This window comes from Myxocyprinus asiaticus, chromosome 30 (assembly GCF_019703515.2).
Source record: "Myxocyprinus asiaticus isolate MX2 ecotype Aquarium Trade chromosome 30, UBuf_Myxa_2, whole genome shotgun sequence".
NCBI classification, from domain to species: Eukaryota; Metazoa; Chordata; class Actinopteri; order Cypriniformes; family Catostomidae; genus Myxocyprinus; species Myxocyprinus asiaticus.
Window position 1 is genome coordinate 27132894 of NC_059373.1, and position 10283 is coordinate 27143176.

A 10283-nucleotide genomic window follows, 5' to 3' on the forward strand; every position below is an offset into this window, starting at 1 on the left:
GTCGGGTTGGCAGTTAATCCAACAGTGCCAGAGGAACCACAGAGAATCTCCAGTTGCTCTGGGTGTCTCTTACAAGGCAGATATAATTAATATAACATCTTAAGGTCCGAAACTTACTTCACGCAGGTACGCAAACGCAGATGCGAAAGCTTGGCCAACGCATGACCAACGCGTGGTCCCTTGTATATACATTACGTGTGCTCTTGCGTTGCTTTGGCAGTTTCAAACCTCAGACCACAAGAGGGCAACAGATTTTTTAGGCGTGACCACGAAACCGGTGCTGCTTCTGAAACCAGGAAAATGCTGCCTTCGTAGGCTGTATATGGTAGAAGGATGAAAATAAGGTGCTTTTTAAACTGTTCGGAGACCAGTTTCCTTAAGAGTTCCATTCATTAAAAAGAGGTGTCAGTTAAGCCATTAACTGATTAGGCAGCAAGTCAGCTGCCTATGTTTTCGGATGCAGCCCGGATGTGGTAGATGAGTCGATAGTTGAGGAGTGGGGAAGAGACGGTGAGAAAAAAACAAGTTCGTTTGAATGGACTGGGGACAGAATGTTGTATATATTTTTCAAAATGATTCGACTCAAATTGCTGCCCGAGTCCGCCATGACAGTTGTTGACTGAAAGAAGAAAATCCACTTTAGCACCCCTTGCAGCAATGCTGAGAATGCAGTGTGTACTTGCATTGTGTTATGAATTGAGCGCTGACACATTTAACAATGCAACGACGCGTGAAATTGAGCTTGCGTAGCAAGGTGAGTTCACGTACTTGTGTAGAGTATGTTTGGGCCTTAAGACTCAATGCACTGACGTTTACCACAACAGTGAACGTCATGGTTACTGGTGTAACCTCCGTTCCCTGATGGAGGGAACGAGACGTTGGTGTTGATGTAGTGACACTAGGGGTCACTCTTGGGAGCCCGAGACACCTCTGGTCTTTGATAAAAGGCCAATGAAAATTAGCGAGTGGTATTTGCATGCCACTCCCCTGGACATACGGGTATAAAAGGAGCTGGTATGCAACCACTCATTCAGGTTTTACGATGAGGAGCTGATATAAGGTCCGGCCATTTCAGCGGGTAGTTCAGCGTTGTGGCAAGAGGGACCAATGTCTCGTTCCCTCCATCAGGGAACGGAGGTTACACCAGTAACCATGATGTTCCCTATCTGTCACTCACTCGAGGTTGGTGTCGATGTAGTGACACTAGGGGTCCCTATACAAAATGCCACAAGGCTGAACTGTGTTACGTGAACTGGTGGTGTGTGGTGGGCAGACTTGCTGTGTGCCTCATAGCCAGCACACCAGGTCGACACGTAACCTCCCCCAACACAGTTATGAGTGTCGAACGGCCCTTTTTGGGGACAAGTCGACTACCCAAAGATAGAGACAGGCTTAACCCAGTCGTGGCCTCTTTTCGCCTTCTCTTTTTCCACTCCCTAAAAAAGAAGGGGGATTATCCGACTGCGCCGCCAGGTCTAGTTGGGGGGTGTCCCTCCCAAGGGGAGGACACCGCGGAGACCACACCTCGCCCAAAGAGAGGGGGGATATTTAAGTGGAAGAATACGTCACATGGTCTTTCCAACTATGTGGAGAACCTTCAAGGTAGATCCTGCCCAATGGGGGAGGAGTTACTACAAACATGGAGACTGGGGCAGAGGGGCTCTGCCCAAGGAAGACGCAGTTTGCCAGCAGGGAAGCAAATTAGCGGAAGATATAGATCGCATGGGGTTAGCCTTACAGGGAACCGCCACATGCGGAGCACCTACCCCAGAACCGGGTTCTTAGTTAGCACGTGTACTGGGCCGGCAGCGAGTCTCTCCGAAAACTCGACTGCCACAGGGCTTGGAGGAAGTCAACCAGGGAACAAATTTTGTGAACACTACTGGGAATTAACGGTGCACGTCTTCAGCTCAAAAGGAGGTGGAAGGCACTATGTGCAAACGATACACCCGGCCGGCTATCCTGGGCTTATCCGCTTGTGTTGCGTGCCACTACCTGGGACGAAACTGGTTCCACCCGGAGGTTGTAGAACCTTGGAAAGGTGTTGGGTGTTGCCCAGCCCGCTGCTCTGCAAATGTCTGTTAGAGAGGCACCTCAGGCCAAGGCCCAAGAAGCCGCTACACCACGGGTAGAATGGGCTCGTAGCCCTACTGGGGGCGGCATGTTTTGGGCGAGATATGCTATAGTTATGGCGTCTACGATCCAGTGGGCAATCCTCTGCTAGGAGACAGCGCTTCCTTTCCGCTGTGCACCAAAAGCAGACAAAGAGCTGCTCAGAGATTCTAAAGCTCTGCGTGCGATCCAAATAGATGCGTAAAGCATGCACCGGACACAGCGACGACAGGGCTGGGTCTGCCTCCTCCTGGGGCAGCACTTGCAGGTTCACCACCTAGTCCCTAAAGGGGTGGTGGGAACCTTGGGCACATAGCCTGGTCAGGGTCTCAGGATCACGTGAGAGTAACCTGGACCGAACTCCAGGCTTGCAGGTCACCTACCCTCTTGATGGAAGTGAGCGCAGTTAGGAGGGTAGCCTTCAAGGAGAGTGCCTTAAGCTCGGCTGACTGCAAAGGCTCAGAGGGGGCTCTCTGTAGACCCTGAAGAACTACAGAGGTCCGATGAGGGAACGAGGCACGGCCTGGAGGGATTCGGCCTCCTGGCGCCTCTTAGGAACCTGATGATCAGGTCGTGCTTCCCTAAGGACTTACCGTCGACTGCGTCGTGGTGTGCTGCTATGGCAGCAACGTACACCTTCAAGGTGGAAGGGGACAGCCTCCCTTCCAACCTCTCTTGCAGGAAGGAAAGCACTGATCTGACTGTGCATCTCTGGGGTCTTCCCGATGGGAAGATCACCACTTAGCGAACAGACACCACTTAAAGGCATACAAGCGCCTCGTAGAGGGAGCCCTAGCCTGAGTGATCGTGTCTACCATCGCAGGTGGGAGACAGCTTAGGTCTTCCGCGTCCCATCCAGGGGCCAGACATGGAGATTCCAGAGGTCTGGGCGCGGGTGCCGGATGGTGCCCCTTCCCTGAGAAAGAAGGTCCTTCCTCAGGGGAATTTGCCAGGGGGGAGCTGTTGCGAGGAGCATATGGGCAGGCCAGTAGGGTGCTACCAGGACGACCTGCTCCTCGTCCTCCCTGACCTTGCACAATGTCTGTGCAAGCAGGCTCACTGGGGGAAACGCATATTTGTGAATGCCAGGGGGCCAGCTGTGTGCCAGAGTGTCTATGCCAAGGGAGGCCTCGGTCAGGGTGTACCAGAGCGGGCAGGATTATTGGGAGGTGAACAGGTGCACCTGTGCCTGTTGAATCGACTCCAAATCAGCTGAACCACCTGAAGGTGGAGTCTCCACTCTCCCCTGAGGGTAACCTGTTGTGACGGCGTGTCCGCCGTAGTGTTGAGGTTGCCCGGGATGTGAGTGGCTTGCAGTGACTTGAGGTGCTGCTGACTCCAGAGGAGGAGATGGTGGGCGAGTTGTGACATACAACGAGAGCGCAAACCACCTTGGCGGTTGACATATGCTACCATTGTCGTGTTGTCTGTCTGAACTAACACATGCTTGCCCTGGATCAACGGCCGAAACCTCCACAGGGCGAGCAAAATTGCCAACAACTCGAGACAGTTGATGTGCCAATGCAGTCGCGGACCCGTCCAGAGGCCGGCAGCTGTGTGCCCGTTGCAAACGGAGCCCCAGCCCGTTTTGGAGGCATCTGTCGTGACCACGACGCGCCTGGGGACCAGTTCTAGAGGAACACCTGCCCGTAGGAACGAGAGGTTGGTCCAAGGGCTGAAACGACGGTGACAGACCAACGTGATGGCCACGCGGTGTGTCCCGTGGTGCAATGGCCGTCTCGGGACTCGAGTCTGGAGCCAGTGCTGAAGTGGCCTCATATGCATCAACCCAAGCGGGGTGGCCACCGCCGAGGATGCCATATGCCCCAGGAGCCTCTGAAGAAGTTTCAGTGGAACCGCTGTTCCCTGTTTGAATGCCTTCAAACAGGCCAGCACCGACTGAGTGCGCTCATTCGTAAGGCGCGCGGTCAAGGAGACTGAGTCCAACTCCAAACCGAGAAAAGAGATGCTCTGAACCGGGAGGAGCTTGCTCTTTTCCCAGTTGACCCGAAGCCCTAGTCGGCTGAGGTGTTAGAGCACCAGGTCCCTGTGTGCGCACAACATGTCTCGAGAGTGAGCTATGATTAGCCAGTCATCGAGATAGTCGAGAACGCGAATGCCCACCTCCCTTAACGGGGCAAGGGCAGCCTCAGCGACCTTCGTAAAGATGCGAGGAGACAGGGACAGGCCGAAAGGGAGGACTTTGTACTGATACGCCTGACCCTTGAACGCGAACCGCAGGAAGGGTCTGTGTCGAGGAAGGATCGAGGCGTGGAAGTACGCATCCTTCAGGTCTACCGCTGCGAACCGATCTTGATGCCGGACGCTCGCCAGAATGCGTTTTCGCGTCAGCATCTTGAACGGGAGTCTGTGTAAAGCCTAGTTCAGAACTCACAGGTCCAAGATTGGCCTCAACCCACCGTCTTTTTTCAGTACGATGAAGTAGGGGCTGAAAAAAACCCCCTTCTTCATCTCGGCTGGAGGGACATGTAGGAGGTTAGCGACCTCCGCGCAAGGTAGCAGCGTTTTCGTCTTTCACCAAGGTGAAGTGGACACCGCTGAACCTGGGCGGATGCCCGGTGAAGTGAATCGTGCAGCTGAGTCGGACGGTCTGGACCAGCCCTCGTAATGGATTGGAAATCGCAAGCCATGCGTCCAAGTTCCGCGCAAGGGGGACCAAAGGGACAACGTCATCGGATGTACCGGCAATGGGGCCTCGCGGCGGGGCGGAGCTCGAGGTGCCACACCACGTCGTGGCCATGCTGAGTCTAAGGACATTGAAGCACTTACCTGGCTCCTTGTGACCACCCCCGGAACAGCCTGGGACGGGGGAGGAAGAGGCCTGTCCTCGTGACCTGTGGAGACTGTCACATCGGGGGTGGATTTGTGCCACAGCTGGGCGCTCAGGGGCGGGAGACCGCCAAATGGAGTGGTGGATGGTGGTCATGATGATGGCCATACACACCGGATACGTGACCCAGGGAACAAGGAAACCGCTCTTGCTGATCTCTTGAGTACTGCAGCCACTTGGGCATGCAGCGCAAAGTGCAAAAGGTAACAAAAAGATGAAGATCTGCTTATCAGCTCCAGAGCAGCGGGTTTCGTTGTCCCTGGGTCGCCCGTCTCAAGGGCGCTTTGAAGCCTTTCACGGGTTCTGGGCGGCCGCGAGACGGGTGGTGTCTGCTTCCTGCGGTGGGCTCCACGCTGGGGCCGGGCCGAAGGGGCGGGCTGCGGCGGAACCGGTGCAGTCACCACAGGGGGACGCCCTTGGCGATGAGTAGACGGGTTGCGGGAGCTTGAGCCACGCCGGGGCAGGATATGCCGGCTTGCATCCATCTACTGCTCTACCATCGAGAACTGCTGGGCAAAGTCCTCAACGGTGTCACTGAATAGGCCCGCCTGGGAAATGGGGGCAGCAAGGAATCGTGTCTTGTTGGCCTCACCCATCTCGACCAGGTTGAGCCAAAGGTGGCGCTCCTGGACCACTAGTGTGGCCATTGTCTGCCCGAGAGACCGCGCCGTGACCTCCGTCGCTCGGAGAGCGAGGTCGGTCGCCGAGCACAGTTCCTGCATCAATCCCGGGGCGGAACTACCCTCATGCAGTTCTTTTAGCGACTTGGCGGACTTGCAGAAGAGCCATGGCGTGCAGGGTGGAGGCGGCTTGTCCAGCAGCACCGTAGGCCTTGGCCGTCAGAGACGACGTAAACCTACAGGCCTTGGACAGGGGCTTTGGGCACCCGCTCCAGGTGGCGGCACTCTGCGGGCATAGGTGCACCGCGAGCAGCTTTATCCACTGGGGGATTGCCGAATAGCCCTTGGCCGCCCCACCATCGAGGGTAGTGAGGGCGGGGAAGCTGAAAAGATCGGGACCGGGCAGTAAAAATGCCTCCCATGACTTTGTCAGCTCTTCATGCACTTCCGGGAAGAAAGGAACGGGGGCGAGGCGTGGCTTTGAGCTGCGCCACAAGCCCAGGAACCAATCACCGAGCCGCGAGGGTTCAGGGAAGAGTGGTGAAATCACTGAGGCCGCTGAAATGCGCCATCAGATCCAGCAGAGGTGAATGAACAGTAGTATTCAGCTCAATGAGCATGACCGTTCTGCTCCGAAGAGAAAATCTGAATGAGTGGTTGCATACCAGCTCCTTTTATACCTGTATGTCCGGGGGAGTGGCATGCAAACACCACTCGCCAATTTTCATTGGCCTTTTAACAAAGACCAGAGGTGTCTCGGACTCCCAAGAGTTACCCCTAGTGTCACTACATCGACACCAACGTCGAGTGAGTGACAGATAGGGAACTCAACAGTCTCTCTAATCACTCTGATTTTTCCCTCAGATCTGTCTCGTATTAAAACAGCCGAGATTGCAATGTCATAGGAGCTCTGAGTGGCAATTTCACACAAATCAACTCACACTTCACTGACACTCTACCAATTCTAAAACAGTTCTCTGTTAGAAAACTTCAAAGAATGGCTCAACTTTTCACTCTAATTAACACTCTAATCTGCTTCACCGCAGCCATCTATCTTCTCTCCCTCCTTCTCCTTCCTGGACCCCAACATTCTGCCCCGCCCCCCGGACCATTCAACCAAGGTAAGTATAAAGAAATGAAAAATTTTCAGAAGGTTTTTTTTTCTTTTTTTATTTTTCTTTTTGTTTTTTTGTTTTTGTTTAAACACATAAAATAACCATGTACCTACTTCGTGAAATAAAAGCATGCACAAAATGTCATAAAATGAAATAATACTATTATTTTCCCAAATAACTTATATTCTGTTTAACAGAAATAACTAATTCTTTTTAGCAGGGCTACACAAGCATCCATAGTTTGTTCAAATTAATCATACTACGTATTTGGTGACAGGAGGTCAAACTTCAACCAGAAGGTTGAGCTTTGACCCTTGGTCCCAGTGGCAAAACTGGAAGTGTTGTTGGTCAGTAGCAGTACAGGGAAAGGTAAACACATTTGAATTGATGCAAAAATGTCTGATGGGTGTTGCCGCACATAGCAGAATGGGGTTGATGCATGTATGTAGATTTGTTTGATCATGCTGGTTTGTATTGTTTTCAATGGCAGGTAAATCTTAAAGAGATAATACCACAATAATACCTACTGGAAACAAAAATCTAATTTAAAATATGTGTAAAAGTTTTAGCGAACTGTTGTACAGAAAACCAAATCAAATTGCTTGCAAGCAATCTGATAAGTGCTTGCATTGTTTGCTTTGCAGTTTTGTGTGCAATATGCAGCAGACATTCAGTGAACAGACTGTGGGCTTTCTGTGGATGTGCGTCTGAGGCTAAGACTAGGGATCTTCAGATATCACATTGTCCAGAAAGGCCATTACATAGAGGACTAGCTTTGGTCTGATAGATTTTAAAGAAGCACTTAAATTGTACCAGTTCCTGTCACCCAGCTCTTTGTGTTTAGAGAGGGCTCTTAGGTATTTTTTCTTTTTTCGACTTTTAAGTGACTACCTAATTAAACTACCCACAGTTCAAACTTAGTGTTGCACCCTCTTGGCAAGTTAAGTCACCATTGAGAGTGCTCTGAGCAAGCCTCTCTCTCTTTTTTTTTTAATTTAGGATTTAATTTACACTAAGTAAATTACTATGGGAGAACACGATGAGTCACACTGTTCATCTTGGAGCTGTTCTGGTGCTGTCTGTTTGCTCAAGGGCAAGAGACTGAACACCTAGGGTCTGCTGACTCAACTTTTCCAGCCTGTTACTCAGGACTCTCTCTCTGAGCAGTCTGCAGTCTTTCATATCTGCAGAATGCTATGTCATGAAACCCTAAATTTAGAGTTTTAAATCATTCCAAAGATATTTGAAAATTATTTTGTTTCAGAATCATCCTCATCAATAATTAAATAGTAAATGTTTAAAGATAAAAGCATATTGATTTTATAGCTAAACTAACACCGTGTCCTAACAAAGCTTTCCCTATCTGTCACTCACTCTATGTCATGTCGATGAAGTGACAATAGGGGTCACTCTTGACAGCCCCAAACACCTCTGATGTTTTAAGAAAGGGCCAATGAAAATTTCCGAGTGGAATTTGCATGCCACTCCCCCGGAGATCTCGACAGCAGCATCGGAGGGCAGGCTGCTTCAGTCTGATGCAGAGGACTCGGCTGGGCTTCCGCCTTCAGGTGTGCCCTCACGGCTTGATGATTGGTTCCTGGGGTCAGAGCGCTGCTCACGGCCGCACTCCGCCCCAGTGCCTTTCTTCCCGGAGGTGCATGAAGAACTCGCGATGTCATGGCAGGCAACTTTCACTGCCCAAACCGGGCTTTGGAGTTCTGCTGCTCTCACCACCCTCGACAGCGGGGTGGCCAGGGACTACACGTACGTTCCCCAGGTAGAGCAGGAGATTGCGGTGCACTTGCGCCTGCAGAGTGCCGCCACCTGGCGGAACCATCATAGGCTCCCATCCAAGGCCTGTAAGACTGATCCTAGCTCACTCTCGAGATCTGTTGTGTGCACACAGGGACCTGGTGCTCAGCCACATCAGCCGATTGGGGCTTCAGGCCAACTGGGAAAAGAGCAAGCTCGCCCCAACGCAGAGCATCTCTTTTCTTGGGATGGAGTTGGATTCGGTCGCTATGACCGCTCGTCTTACGAACAAGCATGCTCAGTCGGTGCTGAGTTGCCTGAAGGCATTCAGAGGGAGAACAGTGGTCCTACTGAAACAATTTCAGAGGCTCCTGGGGCATATGGCATCCTTGGCGGCAGCCACAATTGATGCATATGAGACCGCTTCAGCACTGGCTTCAGACTCGAGTCCCGAGATGGGCATGGCACTGCGGCACGTATCACGTGGCTATCACGCCGATCTGCCGCCACTTGTTCAGCCCTTGGTCGGACCTGGCATTTCTACGGGCAGGAGTTCCCCTAGAGCAGGTCTCCAGGCGAGTCGTCGTCATGACAGACGCCTCCAAGTCAGGCTGGGGTGCCATTTGCAATGGGCATGCAGCCGCAGGTTCCTGGACAGGCCCTCGTCTGCATTGGCACATCAACTGCCTCGAGTTGCTCGCGGTACTGCTCGTCCTGCGGAGGCTTCAGCTGTTGATCCAGGGCAAGCATGTGTTGGTCCGGACGGACAACACGGCGATGGTAGCATACATAAACTGCCAAGGCAGTTTGCGCTCACCCCGCATGTCGCAACTCGCCTGCCATCTCCTCCTCAGGAGCCAGCAGCGGCTCAAGTGACTGCGGGCCACTCATATCCCCAGCAAACTCAATTGCACAGTAGATGCACTGTCACAGCAGCTGATGCTCAGGGGAGAGTGGAGGCTCCACCCCCAGGTGGTCCGGCTGATTTGGAGTTGATTCGGCGAGGCACAGGTAGACCTGTTTGCTGTGGTATTCCCTGTCCGTGGCCCCAGGTAGCCCCGGGGTCTGCGCAAGTATGCGTTTCCCCCAGTGAAACTACTTGCACACACATTATGCAAGGTCAGGGAGGACAAGGAACAGGTCTTGTTGGTAACACCCTACTGGCCCACCCAGACTTGTTTCTCGGAACTCACCCTCCTCGCGACAGCCCCTCCCTGGCAAATTCCCCTGAGGAAGGACCTTCTTTCTCAGGGACAAGGCACGATCTGGCACCCGCGACCAGACCTCTGGAACCTCCACGTCTGGCCCTTGGATGGGATGCAGAAGATCTGAGTGGTCTACTACCCATGGTGGTAGACACTATCACTCAAGACAGGGCCCCTTCTACCAGGCAACTGTATGCCTTGAAGTGGCACCTATTCACGAATTGGTGTTCTTCCCCACCACGATGCAGTGGACGGTAAGTATTTGGGGAAGCATGACCTGATCATCAGGTTCCTTAGAGGCGCCAGGAGGTTGAATCCTCCTAGGCCGGACCTTGTTCTCTAATGGGACCTCTCTGTGGTCCTGCTGGGCCTACAGAGAGCCCCTTTCGAGCCCTTTGAGTAAGTTGAGCTGAAAGCCCTCTCCTTGAAGACAGTCCTCCTGACTGTGCTCACCTCCATCAAGAGGGTTGAGGACCTGCAAGCATTCTCTGTCAGCAATATGTGCCTAGAGTTCAGTCCGCCTTACTGTCACATGATCCTGTGACCCCAGATGGGCTATGTGCCCAAGGTTCCCACTACCCCCTTTAAAGATCAGGTGGTGAACCTACAAGCGCTGCCCGGGAGGAGG